The sequence below is a fragment of the Periplaneta americana genome, chromosome 2 (assembly GCF_040183065.1).
Source record: "Periplaneta americana isolate PAMFEO1 chromosome 2, P.americana_PAMFEO1_priV1, whole genome shotgun sequence".
NCBI lineage: Eukaryota > Metazoa > Arthropoda > Insecta > Blattodea > Blattidae > Periplaneta > Periplaneta americana.
In genome coordinates, this window is record NC_091118.1 from 3,098,938 (window position 1) to 3,122,710 (window position 23,773).

At 34.5% G+C, this 23,773-nt stretch overlaps 1 long non-coding RNA gene across 2 annotated transcripts in view; it reads left to right on the plus strand.

Annotated features, from left to right (window-relative positions):
* The first annotated feature begins 1,658 nt into the window (after positions 1-1,658).
* LOC138711900 (uncharacterized) overlaps positions 1,659-23,773 on the plus strand; it is a 24,504-nt gene continuing 2,389 nt past the window's right edge. The window contains exons 1-6 of one of the 2 annotated variants that reach the window (XR_011335521.1): positions 1,659-1,719; positions 3,131-3,367; positions 5,425-5,580; positions 7,656-7,808; positions 12,553-12,713; positions 22,271-22,434. This is a non-coding gene — a long non-coding RNA (uncharacterized lncRNA). The remainder of the gene's footprint in view (positions 1,720-3,130; positions 3,368-5,424; positions 5,581-7,655; positions 7,809-12,552; positions 12,714-22,270; positions 22,435-23,773) is intronic. The other variant, XR_011335522.1, reaches the window with a different exon arrangement.

Here is a 23,773-nt window from a genome sequence, read left to right on the forward strand (position 1 = left end):
GACATATCTAGTCATAAGAAAGACATAATGTTACATCTATTTAAAAAAATGTTATTTTGAATGAATATATTTTAGAAAAAAAAAATATAGAATATATTTTAACTTCTTTCTGTAAGTGTCCAATAGTGTTGTTACAAGTTTTATTATTATATTTAACTGTATAAGTGTTTACGACTCCATTAGACAATGTTGTTGATTTTTAATTATTTTAAAAACATATTCTAGAAAAAAAATTGCATCATCTTTTGTTTATGAAGAATGTAACATGTTGAACTGATATAAATATATATTATATTAATTACAGTAATAGTTGTTAAATATAATGTATCTGTTTTAAATCTTCCATCTTAAATAAACCGTGCAATGTAAATTGCACTTGCATACTCATTGTATGAGTTGGTCACGTGGCAGTTGAAGGGGGTGAAACACGCGCCTACGTTTGAGTAACAGTGTTGCCAAAGTTCCATTACTTACACTGATTTATTATTACATAATTGAAACACCAATTTCCAAAATCCTCTTACCCACTTTTGGACGAAATTGTGTTAGCAGCAGCTTCTGAATGTACTCCCTTTTCTCTATCATTCTATTGATACAGAATGTTCCAAACTACGTTCTGTTATCTTTATTTTAACCCTTTCTGCTCGAATGACGTCACCAACATTTCTGTAATCTCTAACTAATATGATTTGCCTGATAATTCCATTTGGTATCCTCAGAAGTAGTTTCGTTCTTTCCCGATAGAATGCAGCACCCGCCATTTCCTTGGCCAGTTGTTATAAGGAAGAGGATTGCTTTATTTTTGTTTCTGTATGGAAGATAGATGCAAAGAAAAAATTGTTTCACTCACAAAAAACAATTCAGGTCAGAAAGGGTTAAAAATCTATGACTGTTCCAAAAGATTTGTAATCCACCAGTCTCTGAGTTCAAAACCCACCTTGTTCATGTTGGTTTCACAGTCCTCTTTATCCAGTCTTACCTTGTTTAAGGGAAGAGTTCTTAGGTATATAGGCCTATAAGAGTTTATGGAGATAGTCCGATATTCAAATAAAACAATGTGGAAAGTGTTTTGTTTTTAATATCTATTAGAACTGCAACAATTACAACACAGAACTTAGGTTGATTGGGTTATGTCTGCCTGGTATCCTAATTCCATTATACCCGGATTCCTGTAGAGTAAAGAGGGGTAATTTCAACAATTTCAGACATTTTAACATATTTCTTGGAATATATCCACATTATAGCCAATATTAATATGAATTGTTGTACTTACATGTTTAAAGAAGCAATAGAAATTTTATAAAATGAAAATAACTGTAATTGAAGTCATTCGAGCTAAGTGATTTACCTGGAAAGTTGTACTCAATTTTTAAAATGTGGGGTAATTTGGATATATTGTAGGGCAATATGAATAATACGAAATAAAATTGGAAAATGTTATTTTCAAAATCAGTTTGAAAGGAACTGGCCACCCTACCCCGTTATCTCCTAACATACTTGCCTCAAAAGTGGTGCCTTGTTGGTATCACTTGTGAGGTTCAGATCTATCTTTGGACAGTTGTATAAACAACATCAACAATCTACAATTGCTTTTATTAAAACTGTGGTAACTCCTCTGAACACGATCAATGGAATGAAGGTGCACACTTTCGTACACTGCCAGATATTTTTCAAGATGGCGGAACTCCTATGTGTGGTATGTTGTATACAACATCTCAGGTGAGATTCAGTGTGGTCCTATTTAGTTAAAGACTTAAGATATATTAAGTCATACAAGTTTAAATACTGTCAATATTTTATATTCTGCTAAAACATGCTGCAGGCCTATACTACGTATATGTTGTGTTCTGATATTTTGTATCATTTAGGTTATGTTTAATTTATGTAAAACTTTTGTTATATGTTGTGGTGTTATATTACATTACGTTATGTTTGAGTGTTATGTTATATTTTTTATGCTCGACCATGCCGAAATGTACTAATTATACACCTGGTAGCAGACCTTCAATGCATGTCATTAAAGTACACCTATTCATTAAAGTTCAGGTCTTTCAGCCAATGACGACTCAGGTTACAACTGTTCAGCCAATGACAGGTCAGCTTTCTACCGTTATAAAACCGCAAGTATCGATTATTCTCGGATATGCAATCGAAAGAGAATTAGCGAAAAGTCACGGAGGCTGGAAATCCAATACTGTCGCAGAAGGTTATGTTCTGTTACTATAATAATTAGCATCAATTGTAAATAATATTCAAATAAATTCAATTTGTCATCTCGTTTTTCAATGTATAATTTAATTTCAATGTTATCTCTGTAGGTTCTTATGGCCTAGCAAGGTCAATGTGGACATCTGTTCCTCGGAAAAAATCAATACTTTCGCGTCAGCGCACATCTCACAACATACGGGACATTGCTCCAGGACAGATGCAATAAAATTAATAATATCAAGTTAGGAATATGGTCGAGCATAAAAAGTCGTATGAAACTCGCCTATAATGGTAATTAAGACGCTCGTATGAAAATTATGAAACTCGCTTGCGCTCGTTTCATAAATATCCATACTCACTTCTTAATTACCTTCATTATAGGCTCGTTGCATAATGTACTATTTAAGTTAGTTTATATGGGTTTGTTATATGTTGTCATGTGATCCGCTATGTTGTTTTAGATAGTGAATATTTTCAGTAGAATAGTTTAGTAGAAATCGCTGTACACAGACAGACTAGTACTAAAATTATTATATTTCATGTGCATCATTCCATGATAAATTGACTCGTAGATACTGAATATGAACAAAATCCGTCTAATAGTTTAATATAAATCGTTCAACACAGGTTGATAATTTTTATAAGTTTGTTCACCCCTTAATACTTTAGTGTTGCTATCTTCCGCATTATGTTGCTGGAGCTGCACAAGCCCTCAACTTGCACGGGTTGGAATCGAATGTGGAGAATTGGATTTTTAAAATTAATCAAGTTCTTGGTTTCTTTCTGATTCAAAGGGCCTAGTACAAAGCCAGAGTGACGTAGAAATGAAACAAATGCAATAAAATTAATTTTCATAAGGAAAATATTCACTTGTAACGAATTATAAATCTTTATTGAGATAAATATGCATTTATTTTTTCAGTGTTGACAGCAATTTGAAAACAAAGCAAGATCGCCTTCCTTCTCATTGGTTGAATTGCTGCCAACTTCAACTATCCTGGCCTGCACCGAGTTCCGAAGGCTGGTGTGGTGACGTCTGCTAATCGAACGTACAGCTTGAATGAAGTCCGTTGGTCCAAGTTCTAGGAATAAGTGAAGCCTTGAAGGTTTTTATACACATATTTATTAAATTAATTAATTCATAGTGTTCTGACGAAGGGTAGGTCTTTCACTGTAAACCCAGCTTTATTCAATCTTTCCTATTTCCTGCCTTCGATGTTTTATTCATGCAGAAGTGCAGCGATATTAAGGAAATCCGATAATATTTTGAAACAGTTTTCTAATTTGTGTTTGCACGAAAATTATTACGAAAGGAAGTTTAAAGTTTAGTTTATCTTCAGAGCGACTCTAAAACTTCAAACTTTCATCTTTCTACTTCTGCGGTGCGGGAACATGTGATAAATAAGATTAGTTTAGGCTTTTCGTACGTCTTGCATATACGAATCAAGGAAACTTCGGAATACGGATTCCTATTTGTGACAGATTAGGTTACGTTAGTTTTTTATTCTTTCGTTATGCCTTGCATATACGAATGTGTGACAGGTTAGTTTAGGCCTTTGATATGCTTTGCATGTAACTTAGAAATTGAGAAAACTTAAGAATACGGATTCCTATCTGTGACAGGTTAGGTTATGTTAGTTGCTTATACTTTTGTAATGCACCCCGAATCTGTCATAGGTTAGGTTAGTTTAGGCTTTTGATATGCTTTGCATGTAACTTATGAATCGAGAAAACTTAAGAATACGGATTCCTATCTGTGACAGCTTAGGTTATGTTAGTTGCTTATACTTTTGTAATGCCTTGCATATACGAATCTGTGATAGGTTAGGTTAGTTTAGGCCTTTGATATGCTTTGCATGTAACTTATGAATCGAGAAAACTTAAGAATACGGATTCATTTTTGTGATAGGTTAGGTTAGTTTAGGCTTTTGATATGCTTTGCATGTAACTTATGAATCGAGAAAACTTAAGAATACGGATTCATATCTGTGATAGGTTAGGTTAGTTTAGGCTTTTGATATGCTTTGCATGTAACTTATGAATCGAGAAAATTTCAGAATACGGATTAATTTCTGTGATAGGTTAGGTTAGTTTAGGCTTTTGATATGCTTTGCATGTAACTTATGAATCGAGAAAACTTAAGAATACGGATTCATATCTGTGATAGGTTAGGTTAGTTTAGGCCTTTGATATGCTTTGCATGTAACTTATGAATCGAGAAAACTTAAGAATACGGATTCCAATCTGTGACAGATTAGGTTACGTTAGTTGTTTATATTTTTGTTATTCCTGGCATTAGAAATCTGTGATAGGTTAGGTTAGTTTAGGCTTTTGGTGTAGTTTGCATATACTATGCGCCCTATAATCATTTGTAAGTACTCTACCTTTTTATTTCAAGTGTTAATCACATTTTGGTTATCTATATTGATTAATTCTTTCCAATTTTTACCCATTTTATAATGTATTTTTAATGTCAACTGACATCCTATATGAATGCTTCATATTTCGAACTATCTTTCCTCTGAAAAATAGACAATTTTTGGATTGAAATCTTAAAAATACTTAAGTTTGGCGTTCTATAAAAAAAAGCTGGAATTACTTTTAAATGTATTGAGATGTAGTTCAGAAAATGATTCATCTTTGTGTGGGTTAAATATCGTTAACAAAGTTAAAATATGTAGAAAAATTTTATTTTACCATAAATATAAGGTTTGTTGTGTTTCGGATACATCTGTGATATTATAGCACATTATTATAGACATTTAGTGCAGAAGTGTAGTGAGTTTTAATGAACCCAAGACCAGCTAAATTTGCGAAATTTTACAGAAAAATTACACCAGAGAACCATAATTTTTTGTTTAAGAATTGCTTAGGCCTACCACGAATAGTATAGAGTGCGTATTAAGAACTTGGTTCTACCTTTCTTCACCCAATAGGCCTACTTTCCTCAGAATAATGTAGAACAATTCACTTGTTGAACGTAGAAATGAATGGCCATACACTTCATGTCAGTGCAGTGAAATGCTGGTGTGGTCCATGTCCCCAAAAGGGTAATATTATGTCTCCAACCCAAAATTTACCTATGTTACTTTATGTAGTTCACCTGGATTTATTATCGGACTATAGTTTCAGAGGACGCTGGATCGAGAACTACCTGAGGTAAATAATTACCGGTAATAAGAAGAATTTGGGATTAAATGTGCGTTTTGATTTCAGAAATGAAGCAGAGAGAGAGAAGATACGACAGAGAATTGGAGAAAAGCAGAGCAAGAGAGAGGGGACAGAGTCATCTAGTAGCCTATACCGAAGATGTTTTTTCGTCTGATGTGGACAAAATGGCGGCGATACCTCATTTATTACTACATACAACAGGTGAATATTTCATCGTATTTAGTGATTTGTATTGTATTGTATTGTATTTATTAACATTCCATGGTATTCATACATTGCTTTACAGCTAGAATATGGAACAAGTCAAAAAACTTAATGTATACTAATAATAAATCAGTAGCGGAAATTTTTCTGGTAATTTTCGAATTTCCAAAAATAATTGGTGTTAACATGTATAATTAACCATGCTGAAACCGAAAATAGCTTTTTTGAAATTTTTGTTTGTATGTCTGTCTGGATGTATGTTTGTTACCTTTTCACGTGATAATGGCTGAGCCAATTTATATGAAAATTGGAATATAAATTAAGTTCGTTGTAACTTAGATTTTAGGCTATATGGCATTCAAAATACTTTATTTAAAAGGAGGGGTTATAAGGGGGCTTGAATTAAATAAATCGAAATATCTCCCTTATTATTCATTTTCATGAAAAATATTGCATTACAAAAGTTTCTTTAAAAATAATTTCCGATAAGTTTTATTCCATGCAAAATTTTGATAGGACTGATATTTAATGAGATAAATGAGTTTCAAAATTACAATAACAATGCCATCTAAGGTGGTGTAATGAATTAAAAACAAATGACTTCGTCTGTAAGGGGCCTTAGACATCAACAATCGAAAGCTATTAATCATAGCCTACAGTGAATGTTTCTGTGTTTGTATGAAGTAATATCAGAAACTAAATTAACCGATTTGTATAATTATTTCACCATTGGAAAGTGTAGTTTCTCTAGATGGACATAATGCTATAATGTTATTACAGTAACGTCTGAGTAAATCGAGGACAGGTAAGATTAAAATAGCTTCTTATGCACAGAAAACTTGATAGGCTATTTTGTACATTCGTTTCCTGTATTTCCTAAAATAATTTTTATGACCAAATGAGTGGTCTCTGGATCAAAATGATCGCATTTTAATTTTTTAAATACAGTTTAAATTAAGTAACATAATAAACGATTTATCCTTGTATCAAACAAGAATGTTCCCTGGATCAAACGTCCTATTTTAATTATGTAATTACTTTATATTTATTTCTAACGGGTGCAGCAGAGCGCACGGGTACGGCTAATACTATTATAAAGTCTTAATTTATAGTCACAGTCTAGATGAAATATATACAGACGAGATTTACAATATAGTCTACTAGTACAACACAAAGTTTTAGTATCAATTTCATGAAGCGTTATTGAATGTCATGAATTCACCTACAGAATAGAAGGCGTGAGAAATTAGGTACTTCTTTAATTTGGCCCTAAATAATCTTATGTTTTGAGTTTCACTTTTTATATCGATAGGGAGGCTATTAAAAATTTTTACTGCCATATAACGCACTGCTTTTTGATAGCACGATAGACTTGCCGATGGAGTATGAAAGTCATTTTTTGACGTGTATTTATGCTATGAACTGTTGAATTAGTTACAAAGTTTTCACGATTACATACGAGGAAGATTATTAATGAAAAGATATACTGACAAGCCATGGGCATTATTTGTAGTTTTTTTTAAATAGTCCTACACGATTCCCTAGATTTGGCACCTACTATTATTCTATTTACTCTTTTTTGTAATAGAAATATACTGTTACTATCTGTGGAATTTCCCCAGAATATTATTCCAAAACTCGTTACCGAGTGGAAGTATGCAAAGTATATTGTTTTTAAGGTATTGATATTTACTATCTCTTGCATAGATCTAATAGCAAAACAAGCTGAATTTAGTTTGGGGGTAATTTCTTTAATATGATTTTTCCAATTTAACACATTATCGATTTTTAAGCCAAGAAATTTAGGGATCTATTGTTAATCATTGCGCTAGAAATTTGCGACGTTGAATTTGGACAGGATTTAAATTGAATTATGTTAGTTTTGTTACAATTTAATACCAATTTATTGCCTGAGAACCAGTCACATATTTTAAAGAGAATTTCCTTTGTTGAAGATTGGAATGTGTTGCAGTTATTGGCTGTAATTACTGTACTTGTGTCATCTGCAAATAATATGGGATGACCTAAATAATTAATAAGAATTTGGGATTAAATGTGCGTTGTGATTTCAGGAATGAAGCTGAGAGAGAAGATACGAGAGAGAATTGGAGAAAAGCAGAGCAAGAGAGGAGACAGAGTCATCTGGTAGCCTATACCGAAGATGCTTTTTCGTCTGATGTGGACAATATGGCGGCGATACACCCATTTATTATTACGTACAACAGGTGAATATTTCATCGTGTTTAGTACTTTATACTACTCGGGGTACGCAATTGTAAAATAAATTATGTTTGTTTGGTGTAGTTCTTCTGTAGAATTACCGATGTTAAAATAAAATTAGACAAACTTTGCACTATTCAGAAAAATCTTTCCGACGTTTCCGCCAAATTGTATCATATATTGAGTAGTTATCAAACTTTTTAGGTTTTTGTTGAATCTCATTTTTTCCCAGACATCAGCCTACAAATAAATCACTAAGTTGCGTTTCACTTCGGTAGAACTTCAGTAAGCTGAATACATAGGAAGAATCTGGCATGCGTAGAGGAAGTAATTGGCTGGAAGGTATAGAGGTGACTGCACAGTCTAGTGGCACAATCCCACGAGAAACTTTAAATGAACTTAAACAAATTTAAAATTTCTGATCCAACGATTGATGCCATACGATCTCATGTGTTAGAATCATCCTTAGCTATAATTAGTAATCATTTGTACGCAACAAACTTTTATTGCAAATGATTTCCTATATTTTCATATTATTTATCGTAATGTTTTCTTTTTCCTTTCAAATTGTCACGCAATTGGTTTTCATGATTATTCTTTATGAATTGATTAGTAGGCCGATCTATTCGAACCCTTATTTAGTGCGGCTTCTTTTATTAATAATTCAGTCACGAAGCTTGAGTTGTGAGGGTACTAGGAACAATAGACTGTGCTGGTACTGTTTCGCATTGTCTGTAATGAGGCGATATTAGCGATCCTAGTGGTCAGCAACTACCTATGGATGCTAAGAGGGATGAAGTTACAGGAGAATGGAGAAAGTTGGTCATCACAGTCTAGTATATACAGTCGCGAAGCTCAATAGGTAGTAAATATGCATCCACAGTCTGGATTTAATGTTCCTAATTATGTCAGGTGAAGAATACAATGCGTGCAGTTCTGTGTTGGTGGTATGGTTGTGAAACTTGGACTCTCACTTTGAGAGAGGAATATATGTTAAGGGTGTTTGAGAATAAGGTACTTAGGAAAATATTTGGGGCTAAGAGGGATGAAGTTACAGGAGAATGGAGAAAGTTACACAACGCAGAACTGCACGCATTGTATTCTTCACCTGACATAATTAGGAACATTAAATGCAGACGTTTGAGATGGGCAGGGCATGTAGCACGTATGGGCGAATCCAGAAATGCAAATAGAGTGTTAGTTGGGAGACAGGAAGGAAAAACCTTTGGGGTGACCGAGACGTAGATGGGAGGATAATATTCAAATGTATTTGAGGGAGGTGGGATATGATGATAGAGACTGGATTAATCTTGCTCAGGATAGGGACCAATGGCGGGCTTATGTGAGGGCGGCAATGAACCTCCGGGTTCCTTAAAAGCCAGTAAGTAAGTAATAATTGCAGTTTTCTGCATTAAAAATAATTTAAAAAAAAAATAGCAAGAAAAGAAAATCAATTTTTTGAAACTCCACGTGTGGGAAATTGTTTCAATTACATCAAATAATTGTCAAGCCATACAGGTCTGAATGGTTGTCGAATATTCTCTTTTCGGCAATTATGGTAGCAAGAATCAGTCTGCCATCTTTCCACAATACAGGTCCAGGGCAAATACATTACCACATTCACATTCGATGGTATTTGGGAAAAAGGGCTTATGCCACGAAATAAAGATTTGCAGAAAACAAACTAATTGTAACATATTATTATTATTATTATTATTAGTTACCATATTTGAAGTCAGCTGGCTACGGACTGAAAGGTCCGGGGTTCGATCCCAGGTGGTGACAGGATTTTTTCTCGTTGCCAAACTTTCAGAACGGCCCCGAGGTTCACTCAGCCTTCTATAAAATTGAGTACCGGGTCTTTCCCGGGGGTAAAAGGCGGTCAGAGCGTGGTGCCGACCACACCACCTCATTCTAGTGCCGAGGTCATGGAAAGCATGGGGCTCTACCTCCATGCCCCCCAAGTGCCTTCATGGCATGTTACGGGGATACCTTTACCTTTACCTTTTACCATATTTGAAGTAATGTAAGCATTGTAATTAGATTTCAAGTCATTAACAATAATTATACAAAAAAAATCATTTTTAAAAATGAAGTTTACGTCCTTTTACTGATATATTTTGTTACTTCTTTACAATATTGCATTGCCAGTTTAAGGCACATGAACTGTATTTACATACCAGGTTCTAGTCGAGTTTTACCCTAGATCATATACCCAGATAGCTCGCCCTTATAAGTTTTGACGGTAACAACTTTTGTCAAGTTTACTATGCTGCCATCTAGTTGCTGCATAAGGAGTCACGTCATAACTCCCATTTGAATTGCATTAGCGACTGTACTGCCATCTCGTGTTCGTTTACGGCGGACGGGTGGCGATCCTGGCGGTTGTTCTCTTCAAAGTGCTGCCGATTTTAACATAGGATTGAGCCATCTGTTACATATATGATATAGGGTTTTACATATCCTATAAGAAAACGAAGTTCAGTGTCGACACCTTCACATCGAAAATAAGGATGAAATTGGCTGTGTACAAGGGGTGGGGCAGAGAATTGCGGACAGGCGAGATCGCTCCTTCGAAATGGTTGGGGTAGGTGGCAGGGAGTGTGAAACACATAATTTTCGTGAGTTTTCTTAAGGATTTCACAGAAAAGCGATTTTTCTTAAAGACGAATCAGTGAGAATTTAGTGGGAAGAAATTAGGTCTACTGGTGTTTGTGGATGTCTGATGTTGTTAAAAGGATGTTAAAATGCAACAGATATAATAATAATAATAATAATAATAATAATAATAATCCGTGGCGCTACAGTCTGTGAAGGGCCTAGACCAACTAGCCGGCTGCTGGTCTCACGCCCACATGCCGAAGCAGAGGTGGACGATCATCCAACCAGAATGGAGGTATCGTGCGGTTAGCACGATGATCCCCCCAGCCGTTATAGCTGGTATTCGCAACCGGATTTCGCTACCTATCGTAGCTCCCCAAGTGCATCACGATGCTGGGTGAGCACCGGTCCCATACACTGGCCGAAATTTCATGAGAAAATTTCATCCCCCTTGAGGATTCCATAACGCGAGTCCTAGGCAGGATGCCTGAGACTGCGACGCCACGGCGTGGGACCAACAGATATAATATCAGGAAATAAAAATTTTAAAATATTCAAAATCCATATTAGGCCTACTATTTTAACAATTCATGATTTCGAATCTAGCATTTTGAATTTTGGGGTTCTTGATTCTGGAATATGAACAAATTCCGTCCAGTAGTATAAATCGCTGTACATAGACTAGTAGTCAAACCACTAGGCGTAGATTTCATAGGCATCATCCCCTGATGTGTCAGTTTACTATTGCCGTACTAATATTATTAGTTTAGACTGGACTTGTTCAGAATCTAACTAAGAACCCTGAATATTTAAGTAAAAAAGTCGACCTTATTTAGCTGTGTAATGTACAACCCTGTTGTGCCGTTATCACAATATATGTACTGTCTAATGATTTCTTCCTTATTGACAAATTCTATAGGATTGTCCACCCCTTAATACGTTACTGTTGTTGTCATCCGTGTTATGTTGCTGCAGCTGTAAAACCCGAACTTGTACGGATGGAAGTCGAATGTGGAAAATTTCAATTTTTAAAATTAATAAAGTTCTTGGTTTCTTTCTGATTGAAAAGGTCCAGTACGAAAGCAAATGATTGCAGGTATGAAACAAATGTGTTAAAAATTAATTTTCACGAAGAAAACATTCACTTGCATCAAATTGTAAACCTTTTCACTTACTTACTTACTGGTTTTTAAGGAAACCGGAGGTTCATTGCCGCCCTCACATAAGCCCACCATCGGTCCCTATCCTGAGCAAGATTAATCCAGTCTCTACCATCATATCCCACCTCCCTCAAATCCATTTTAATATTATCCTCCCATCTACGTCTCGGCCTCCTCAAAGGTCTTTTCCCTCTGGCCTCCCAACTAACACTCTATGTGCATTTCTGGATTCGCTCATACGTGCTACATGCCCTGCCCATCTCAAACGTCTGGATTTAATGTTCCTAATTATGTCAGGTGAAGAATACAATGCGTGCAACTCTGCGTTGTGTAACTTTCTCCATTCTCCTGTAACTTCATCCCTCTTAGCCCCAAATATTTTCCTAAGCACCTTATTCTCAAACACCCTTAATCTCTGTTCCTCTCTCAAAGTGAGAGTCCAAGTTTCACAACCATACAGAACAACCGGTAATATAACTGTTTTATAAATCCTAACTTTCAGATTTTTTGACAGCAGACTGGATGATAAAAGCTTCTCAACCGAATAATAACAGGCATTTCCCATATTCATTCTGTGTTTAATTTCCTCCCGAGTGTCATTTATATTTGTTACTGTTGCTCCAAGATATTTGAACTTCTCCACATCTTCAAAGATAATCTCCAATTTTTATATTTCCATTTCGTACAATATTCTGGTCACGAGACATAATCATATACTTTGTCTTTTCGGGATTTACTTCCAAACCTATCTCTTTACTTGCTTCCAGTAAAATTCCCGTGTTTTCCCTAATCGTTTGTGGATTTTCTCCTAACATATTCACGTCATCCGCATAGACAAGCAGCTGATGTAACCCGTTCAATTCCAAACCCTCTCTGTTATCCTGGACTTTCCTAATGGCATACTCTAGAGCAAAGTTAAAAAGTAAAGGTGATAGTGCATCTCCATTATAAATCATCATTATGTTAAATACTCATATATTTGTTACAGCGCTGACAGCAATCTGAAAAGAAAGCAAGATCGCCTTCCTTCTCATTGGTTGAATTGCTCCCAACATCAGCTGAACTGGCCATCACTGAGGAGTTCCGAAGGCTGGCATCTGTTAGTCCAACGTACAGCGTGAATGAAGATGGTTGCTATGTTTCCACGAGGTAAGTGAAGCCTTGAGGGTTTTAGGCTTTAGCAATGTTTAATTCATTCATACATAGTGTTTTGTCTTTAACTGCAAACCCAGCTTCCTCGAATCTCTCCTGTTTTCTGCCTTCCATGTTTATTATTGATGTTTAATTCATACAATACTAAGAAAACCCGAAGATATTTTGCAATAATTTTGTAATTTATATTTGCACAAAAATTAATGCGAAACGAAGTTTAAAGTTTGATTTAACTCCAGATTAAATAGATAAACACGGCAATAAATTTAACTTTTCTCGTGCAGTGATTTGCTGAACTTGGATTCCTGATCTGCACAAATTAAGAAACTGAAATTCGGAGAACAAAATTATTATTAGCGATTCTTCAGCACTTGAAATTCCAACTTAAATTTTTCTAAATTCTGCATTGCGGAAATATGTGACAGGTTAGATTAGGTTAGTTTAGGCTTGTGATATGCCTTGCATATACGAATCCAGAAAACTTCAGAATACGTATTCCTATCTGTGACAGGTTAGGTTACGTTAGTTGCTTACACTTTTGATCTGCCTTGCATATATACGAATCTGTGACAGGTTAGGTTAGGTTAGGCTTTCGGTATGCCTTGCATATACCAAATAAAGTGAATTTTTTTTTTTTTTTTTTTTTTTTTTTGTGTGTTATATTTTGAAGTGTTCTACTACTTCATTTCATTTCACATGTTAAGTAATCACTTTTAGGTTACATACACTTATCAATTTTTTCTAATTTTTACCCATTTTCTGATACGTTTTCAAGTCAGTCTACACTTATTTCATTAAAAATGCTGCAGTATGGCTTGCTATAAAATCCCGAAATTATTTTACAATCTATTGAGATGCAATTTAGAAAACAATTCACATTTAAGTGATATTAAATATCATTAACTAAGTTTAAATGTATTGAAAAAAATTATATTTTACTACAAATATTTCATGTTACAGGATGTTGTCATACATTTTCGATATGAGAACACATTTTTATAGACATTTATTGCAACAATCTTATTAATGATATTGTTGTAACATCAATCAACACAAACTAATCGAAGTCACGTAATTCTACAGAAGAACTACACCAGGGAAAAATAATTCTTTCTTTAAAATTTGCTTAATACAAATAGTGTAGAGTACAAAACACATGGTTTTACTTTCCGGCACCCAATACGTTCCACAGAATAACCTAGAACTATTCCCCTGTTGAATGTAACAATGAATTCCTGTATTATAAATAATTGATTAAATGGCGATCTTACGCGTGTTAATTATGTAAGCATGTGTGGCTTACAGCTGTTTCGGTGCTATTCGACACCATCCTCAGACCCTACTAGATCTCGGCGCTATCTCAACTTCACTGCCTGTTGTGTGGGTGCGTTCGTGTGAGGAAGAGTTGTGTCAAATAGTGTGTGTGTACTGAAATTGATCTGTGTGTTGAGAATTTGATCAGGGTGTGTTTTAGTGTGTCTGTATATTTCATATTGTTCTAGTGTTTTGAGTTTTTGGTTCTTGGGTTGTATGTGTAGGATTTCCATGTCTGTATTTATGTTATTGTATGTGTGGTTAGCATTAGTTATGTGTTCGGCATATGTAGATGTATTGTGTCCTCTGGTTATTGCTTTAATGTGTTCTTTGTATCGAGTTTGGAATGATCTGCCTGTCTGTCCAATGTAGAAACTGTCGCAACTATTACATGTGAGTTTGTATACGCCTGTGTGGTCGTATTTATTTGTTTGTGTGTTGAGATGTCTTTGTAGTGTGTTTTCTGTTCTGTGTGTTATGTTGTATTTCTGTTCTCTGAATGAGGATGCGATCTTGTGTGTGTTTTTGTTTTCGTATGTTAGTGTGATGTATTTCTTGTGTTTGTGTTGTGTTTTGTGTGTTTTTGTGTTTGTTGAGTTTTTGTTTTGCCTTCCATATGATGTTGTCTATTATGTTTGGGTTGTAACCATTTTCTTGTGCTATGTATTTGATTGTGTTCACTTCTTCATTGTAGTGTTGTTGGCTCATGGGTATGTTGAGTAGTCTGTGTACCATTGTCTGAATGCAGCATGTTTGTGTTGTGTGGGGTGGTTAGATGTGTTGTGTATGTGTGTTGTTGTTGTTGGGTTTTCTGTATATTTTGAAGGTGTGTTTGTTGTCAACTTTTGTTATGGTGATGTCTAGGACATTTTTTGGAGTTGTTGTTTTCAAGTTCCAGTGTGTATTGGAGTTTTGGGTGTATTTAGTTTATGTATTGGTGTAGTTTGTGTATTTGTCGTTTGTTTTCTTTGTATAGTATAAGTATGTCGTCTACGTATCTGTGCCAGTATATTATGTTGTCTGCATACTTGTTGTGTTAATTGTTGAGTATGTATGTTTGTTCTATGTTGTGTAAAAATATCTCTGCTAGTACAGAGATGTGAAAATTATTAGAATAATCTTAATTTTAAAGGTTTTTTAATAGTTCCTTCACAAATATTAATTTAATTGATGAATATTGGTATATATTACTATACTGATGTAGGATATATTTACTACTAACAATGCCGGAAAGCATTGTTGTACATTGGTATTTTTATTAATTTACAATTGTTATGGGAATTCAGAAATTATTATATTATGTTGGCGGAATTGGAAACATAAAAAATTATATGCACAAAACAGATGTATAAATTCATTTAAAACTTCACAACAATGTAAACGCAAAGAACAATTTGTTTAAAGCATTTCTTAATTAAGTTTTGATGTTTCCAATTCCGCCAACATAATATAATAATTTCTGAATTCCCATAACAATTGTAAAATAAGAAAATACCAATGTACAACAATGCTTTCCGGCATTGTTAGTAGTAAATATTGTGAATTTATTTCAACTCAACAATAGGATTTTATTCTTCCAACAATAATTCCTGTCTACAATTCACCTTAAATGCTCTCGTCAACAATAGGATTTTCACTCAACACAGTATTCGTTATAGCACTCCACTGACGGCAATGACAATTTACTTGGACTATTACGAACAACAATGAACTGTTAATCTTAACTAATATTTACAAAGCACTATTTACAAATCAGAACTGTCAGTTTTCAGTCCACAGTTCTTCTAGCTCAGTCACTCGAGTTCACGGTATCTCGAACCACAGACCTTCAGAGACAGTTCACTGTACTCAAACTCAGGTCCCTCCAACTGCGGTCCACTGCACTCGAACTCAGGTCCCTCCAACTGCGGTCCACTGCACTCGAACTCAGGTCCCTCCAACTGTGGTCCACTGCACTCGAACTCAGGCCTTCAGATGCTGACACAGTTGCGGACGCACACTCGAGTCGAACTCCGGTACACAAGACTGGCTTGCTTACTCTGGCTTACTCACTGACTGAATAAACTGAAAACTGCCCGAGTTCGCTGGCATTTCTTCTTTTATAGCACAGCGACGTAGCCTGGAAAGTTCGAATTCCCGATTTTTCCACTTCGACGGACTTCTCGAAGAGTCGGGAGAGTCCGTCCCCCCTTCACTCCGCACGCAGCAGTTGCGCGCGCGCACACTCCCTCACCGCGTAGGCCCTTTCCCCTCTCTTCTCTCCGCTGCGCGCCGTCCCTCAGTGCTCCGTGGAGCCCGCGCGATCTTCTCTCTTGCGGGACGCTGGTCGTGAGTTCGAATCTCACGTCGCTGTCACAATATATCCTACATCAGTATAGTAATATATACCAATATGCATCAATTAAATGAATATTTGTGAAGGAACTATTAAAAAACCTTTAAAATTAAGATTATTCTAATAATTTTCACACCTCTGTATGCTGGATATGGGTGATCCCATTGGCAATCCTTCTGTTTGGGTGTAGTATTTGTTGTTGTGTGTGAGATAGTTTTGCTTTGTTATGATGTCTGTGATTTTGATGATTTCTTCGAACACACCCACACAACAGGCAGCGAAGTTGAGATGACACCGAGACACAGAAGGCTCTGAGGATGGTGTCAAGTAGCACCGTAACAGCTGTAAGCCGCACATGCTTACAAAATTAACATGAGTAGGATCGCCATTTAATCAATTATTTATATTCAAGTGTTAAAAGTAATGTACGAAAGATTCAACATGCTGTATTATCCTCCACATGATTGGATGAATTTTTTCCTTGCTGGTGCGGTCGAGGCCCACAAAAGAGTAATATAACGGTCCCAACCCATAATTCACCTCTGTTACGTCATTCATAAATACTGTGGAGCAAAGTTAAATACTTACAGAGTGGCACACGAAATGTCACACTATTTAATTATCTCATTAAAATTTTAATATTGTAGTTTCGATGTTTCTAACTGAGCTAGTAGATGCCGAAATTCATGGAAAATCCTAGCAAATTCTAATTATTAATCTATACTAATAATAAATCTGTAGCCGAAATTTTTCTGGTAATTTTCGATTTTCCAAAAATAATTGGTCCTAACATATATAATTAAACACCCTGAAACCGAAAATCGCTTTTTTGAAATTTTTGTTTGTATGTCTGTCTGTCTGTATGTTTGGTACCTTTTCACGTGATAATGGCTGAACCGATTTCGATGAAAATTGGAATATAAATTAAGTTCGTTGTAACTCAGATTATAGGCTATATGGCATTCAAAATACGTTACTTAAAAGGGGGGTTATAAGGGGGGCCTGAATTAAATAAATCGAAATATCTCGCTTATTATTGATTTTTGTGAAATATGTTACATAACAAAAGTTTCTTTGAAAATGATTTCTGATAAGTTTTATTCTCGGAAAAATTTTGATAGGACTGATATTTAATGAGATAAATGAGTTTTAAAATTAAAATAACTGCCATCTAAGGCGGTGTATTGAAATAAAAAACAAATGACTTCCTCTATAAGGGGCCTTGGACAACAACAATCGAAAGCTATGAATCATAGCCTACAGAGAATGTTTCTGTGTTTGTATGAAGTAATATCGGAAGCTAAATTAACCGATTTGTATAATTAATTATTATTTCACCATTGGAAAGTGTAGTTTCTCTAGATGGACATAATGCTATAATGTTATTACAGTAACTTGTGAGTGAATTGAGGACAGGTAAGATTAAAATAGCTTCTTATGCACAAACAACTTGGTAGGTTATTCTGTATATTCATTTCCTGTATTTCTTAAAATAATGTTTATGAACATATTCATTTTTATCTCAGAGAATTAACGAACAACGAGAGTGTATTGATTTAGTATGCAGTAATAGTACGTTAGCTTAGCAATCCATTATTTTATAATTCAAATTTTAACTATGCTCAATTGAATCGTGTTAGAATACATAAAATATATATGCAATAAATGCAATGCAAAAAAATTGGGTAATGAGCCAAGCAGATTATGTTGCGCTGTTGTAAAAGTTGTTCCTCCTGAGATTCAAGAGCTCCCACAACAAATTAAAAACTTTCTGATTCGAGTACATCCGTCATCAACACACTTTTTCATAATATAATATAATATAAACATAATAATAAATCTGTAGCCAAAATTTTTCTGTTAATTTTCGCTTTTCCAAAAATAATTGGTAATAACAATTAAGAAACATGCTAAAGGAATTGTCATTGCACCAAATGAGTGTCTCTGGACTAAAATGATCGCATTTTAATATTTTAAATACAATTTAAATTAAGTAACATATTAAACGATTTATCCTTCTATCAAACACGAATGTTCCCTGGATCAAACGTCCTATTTTAATTATGTAATTACTTTATATTTATTTCTAACGGGTGCAGCGGAGCGCACGGGTACGGCTAGTTCTTTATAATTTTGTAAAGCTTTAATACAAATCAATACGTGTTATGTGTAAAATAAATAGTATGCCATTTCGTGTGCCACCCTGTACATGATGTGTGTCAGCAGCAAATGCCTTGTTAGCTGGATGGCTAACGTATCAGACTGTAGTTTCAGAGCACGGTGGATCAAGACTACCTCAGGTAAATAATTAATAATAAACATTTGAGATGAAATATGCGTTGTGAATATAGCTAAGAGAGAAGATACGACAAAGAATTGGGGAAAGTAGAGCAAGAGAGAGGACACAGTCGTCTGGTAATTAAATTTCTGTATATCGAAATTGCTTCTTCGTCTGATTTGGACAATGTGGCACCCATCATTATTACCTACAACTGGTAAATAGTTCTCTTGCAAGCACCAGAAAGTAAAGCCAATACCCTTTGTACTATTTATAGTATAGGCAATTTTAAAAGAAAATGCTTTTTTGGTGTAGTTCTTCTGTAGAATTACTGATGTTAAAATAAAATTACAGAAAATCTTTGCACTATTTAGAGATATCTTTCCTAAATTTTTCAACACACTGTATCATGTACTTTAGCAGTTATGAAACGTTTTTAGTGTTTTGTTTGAATGTGCATTATTGTCACTCAAACATTACAAATAAATCAGTAAGTTAGAATTGACCAGTGCTTCGCTTCGATTAGCTACTGGTAGAAGGTGAATACATAGGAAGGTGTGTGTACGGTGTAAGTTTCAGTAATAAAATTGGTGGTAGTGGTAGAGGGAGCTGCTGAAAATGAATGTGTTTCTCCTGTCTATAGTAGTTGCATTCAACAAAATGAATATGATGAAACTCGAATTAAATGATGTGGGAAATTGTTCTAATTATATCAAATAAATATTACAGGCGAATATTCTCTTTTTTGGATAATTATGTAGCAAGAACCGGTCTACCATTTCCTCAGTAGAGGTCCAGTGCACATAAATTACAAGTTTTGTATTCGATGGTGTTTAAGTGAAGGTTTTTGTCATTCATGAGACACTACCAGAATTTTCTCACGAATTCATTCCTGTAATCAGATTTCATGTAATGCAGACATGGGCATCAGTAGTACATGTTGAATGGAATCGAACGCAAGGACGTGATCTCCCTCCCTCCGCACCCCTAGCTCGGGTACCTGTCCGACCGGTTGAAGCACTGGCGGTCAGCGGTGGATTTCACTAAAAAAAATGTCGCCCACTAAGGAAGCTCCTGAAGTAAATAAAGACCAAAAATATTATTTCCACAAAGAATGGGAAAATGAATTCTTTTGTTGCGAAGAAGAGGAAAGCGTTAGGTGCTTATTATGCTACAAAATTTTACTAGCACGTTGAGCGACATTATGAAAAGACTCGTTTTAATGGAACAAATTTTTTTTATTTTATTTTTTATAATAATAGTAGTCCACACCTGTAGAGTAACGGTTAGCGTATCTGGCCGCGAAACCCCAAGTGCAAGTGCACAAATATGGCTGGTTTACATATATATAAGCTTAAACAACTTTGGAAAGTGAAATATTCACATCTTCAGAGTTTTGTTATGAAAATTGCTTCTATGTTTGGCTCAACCTTTATTTGTGAACAGTTTTTTTTCTCATTGTAAAATCCAAATCAAGATCACGCATTTGAGACGAAAATTTATTCTATCAGCTCACAATTGCAATGTCTGACATAACTCCAAATTTTGAAACACTTGCTGATTTACGTGACGAAGAAGAATAAACGAATCCTTTCTTTTAAGGACATGAGTCAATTGACGTAAATTGACAAAAACAACAAAGAACTACAGTAAGAAGTTTAAAAAATAGCCTAATTGTTGTTTTTCTGTTTCTTAGTAATGTGCTTGATATTTTGTTAAGAATCTATTTTTCCTTAGTTTCTTAATTATATTTTGAAAGGATGCAAATTAGTGACTGATGTCCTTTCAAAACAAATAGGTTCAGATTATGGCATTACTTTTTAACTGTTATGGAATTGTACGTTTTATATCATTTTATAAGGTTTTTACAGTAATTGTTTAAATTAGAAATACAGTTATGTTTCAGCTTTTTGTAAAATAGTTTGTATTTGTTTTGGAAAGTTTGTTTTCTTTCATTGTCATTATTCATAAAAATAACATTTGTAGAAAACTGTGTATCTTCTTGTCCTGCGTAATTACTTAACGTTCCGTGTTTCAATACTTCACGCGATCCACCACTGAGTATTACTTTCACAGGTGATGCGTGTTGCAGCAATCAGAGTAGTACGGCGCATCTCTTTAAATGCCCACATCTGATCTAATGTTACGGTTTACGCGTTAATGCCATCTAAAGTTTACACTAAATGACGTGTTCAATATGCCGTCCGTCTTGTTGAATGCATAACTCCAGCTAGCACATTCTCGCACAAGCACGTCTGCTGAGATACCGCTCTAATTCTTTATTGCAGATGAACATCACGAATTTTCTCTACATACAGGGGAACTTTGGATGTCAATAACGCCTGAACGGTAGCAGATAGCTGAAATCTGGGTACAGGAATGAATTCGTGGGAAAATTATGGTAGTGTTTGATGTATCATAAGACCCTTTCCCACTTAAAAACAGACGTCAATTCAAAATGGCGGATTTCAAGATGGCGGCCATATGTGTGAAATGCCACAAAAGGTGGGCCGAAATACCCAATTTATATTAGTGTACTGAAACGTTTAATATTTAAACTCTTGAAATAATAGGTTGTAATGAGACTTTTCCACCACCTGGTATCTATATATAATTTGAACTGGTAATGGAAATTACGGGAAAACGGCTGAACGGATTTTAATAAATGACCCCTCATTTTGAAGCTTCGAACCCAAAGTTTTTCAGAAAAATAGTAGTTTTCAGTGAAATGTCAATTTTTCAACATAATTTTCCTATTTTCCAAAATCCATCTGCCGTCAGTTTTGAGAACTAGCTAATCGCATTTCAGATAAAACAAAACACACACTACAGTAAACAATATTACACGAAGCCCATGATCTGCAAGAATGCTGACATATTTAGAGCTCAAATTAAATTGGTTATTAAATACTTAACTTACTGAAAATAATTTACAGGTTCGATTCTGTGGTGTGTAATTTTTTGGGTACAGCTGTGTATTGGATATTAAAATCTACAAAACTTGAGGTGGTTTGATGACATTATTACCATTAGAAATGAAATATTATTGTAGTTAATGCCATGATGTAACTATTTTTCATTAATTATACATATTAATGCTATATTGATGAAATGAAAGTGAAACGTTTTGGGTTATATAAGTAGATGTAGAGAATAACTTAAATTAGATTTTGATTTCTATATTTTACTGAGTGGCGGCTATATAGTATATATAGTATATGTTACTGAAAGCTATAAAACTTAAGTAAGATAATAATATTATTAAAAATCAAATATTTTTATAGTTATTAATCAAGTGGGGTTGGGTCTTTTTCATATATTTAATGGCGGTGTGGTGTAGATATTTATATGCGTGGTTCTCTTCAGTATCGGCTCGAGAGAGAGTATCTTTCATTATTATGGAAGCAAATAACTTTCAAAATGTCTGGTATTCTTCATTGAAAATAAATCTGAAAAATGTTTATTTGAACGTCTAATGAACTTAGTTTGCAGCATTTGCTGCACAAGCCACTAGTTTAGATATAAACTAATATATTAAAAGTTAATTTTTGACAAAGGAAACATTCATTTGCATTGAATTATAAATCTTTATTATGTGAAATATACATTTTTTTTTTTTTTTTCCAGTTCTGACAGCAATTTGAAAACAAAACAAGATCGCCTTTCTTCTCATCATCAGCTCACCGTTCTTCTCAACATCAGCTCGCCTGGCCTGCACTGAGTTCCGAAGGCTGGTGTCTATTAGTCGAACGTACAGCGTGAATGAAGATGGTTGGTGCTATTTCCATAAGGTAAGTGAAGCCTTGAGGTTTTTATACTCTTGTTTAATATTGATGTTTAATTCATGCAGAATCCGAAGAATATGTGAACATATTTTGAAGTAGCTTTATAATATTTATGTTTGCATGAAAACTAATACAAAAGGTAGTTTAAAGTTCGGCTTAAGTTCAGACTAAGTAGATAACACTTCAGTAAGTGTGACTTTTTTCGCAGTGATTTCCTGAACTTGCATTTCTGAATTGAACGAATGAAGAAATTAAAATTGGGACAACAAAATTATTAACGATGAGAATAAATTATGGGTATTCTGTAGCACACGACATAGATGCAGTTATTCATAGTAGAGAATAGTAATATACGTTACAAGAGCGGTATGTTGACGTTTTCATGGTCGAGGAAAAGATTGAAAAAGCGAAACGTAGTTGAGCTTTTTTAATTTCCGAGCACATGAAAACAAACATACCGCTCGTGTATCGTACATTATTTTGTGCGAAGATCGTTTATTACATACCTGAAAGAGGAATTTCTAATTAGTTGCAATGAAATCTCCATCTTGGTTTCTGTTGAATGACGGCAACTTTTAAAAACAAAAATATCTATCTTCAACATTGTTGCTATAAAATGTTTCCTGTGTTTACTATACTCCAGCAGACCGTGATATACGTCTGTCTTTTTTTTCCCCAGTCTATAAATGCGAACTTAAAACAAACGGTAAGGTTATGTAATGATTTATTTTTCATTTTAATATTTTAACAATATTATTTATATAACATATTGTAGTAATAACATCGGCATCTGGAATCTTGTTGATTTTTTCACGACTTCCTTAATGTTACTTGTATCAGGAATGCAGTAAGTTTCGTGGAGTAGTAGACTTTACTTAAGTTTTGCAAATATTTAAAAACAATAATTAACATTGCAATTTAGGTGAAATTGCAGTGGTAAGTTTCCAATTTATAATTATTACTATGTTAAACGTCTCTAAAAATAATATGTTAAAAGCCTAAAGCAGTAAAATGAATGTCGTGCTTAAGCGGTAAGAAGAGGGAAATTGTTATGTGTGTTAGGTTGGGAATACTGAATGTGGTATTTCACACTTACCGCGTATTGGTTCTGTGCGGAAAACAAGCAAATACGCACGATCTCGCATAAAAGTCATACAAATATTTAAATGGAACTTAAATATCGTCCCAATTGCAGGTTTCGGCCCAAATAAATTGTAATATTAGAGATTATTTTATAACCTATACTTTAGAATGTCTGATTTGATGAAGTTGAACTCTTTCCAATTCATAGCATCTGAAGTGCTACTTACGTGATGAAATAAGTTGAACTTTATCAAGGCAAACT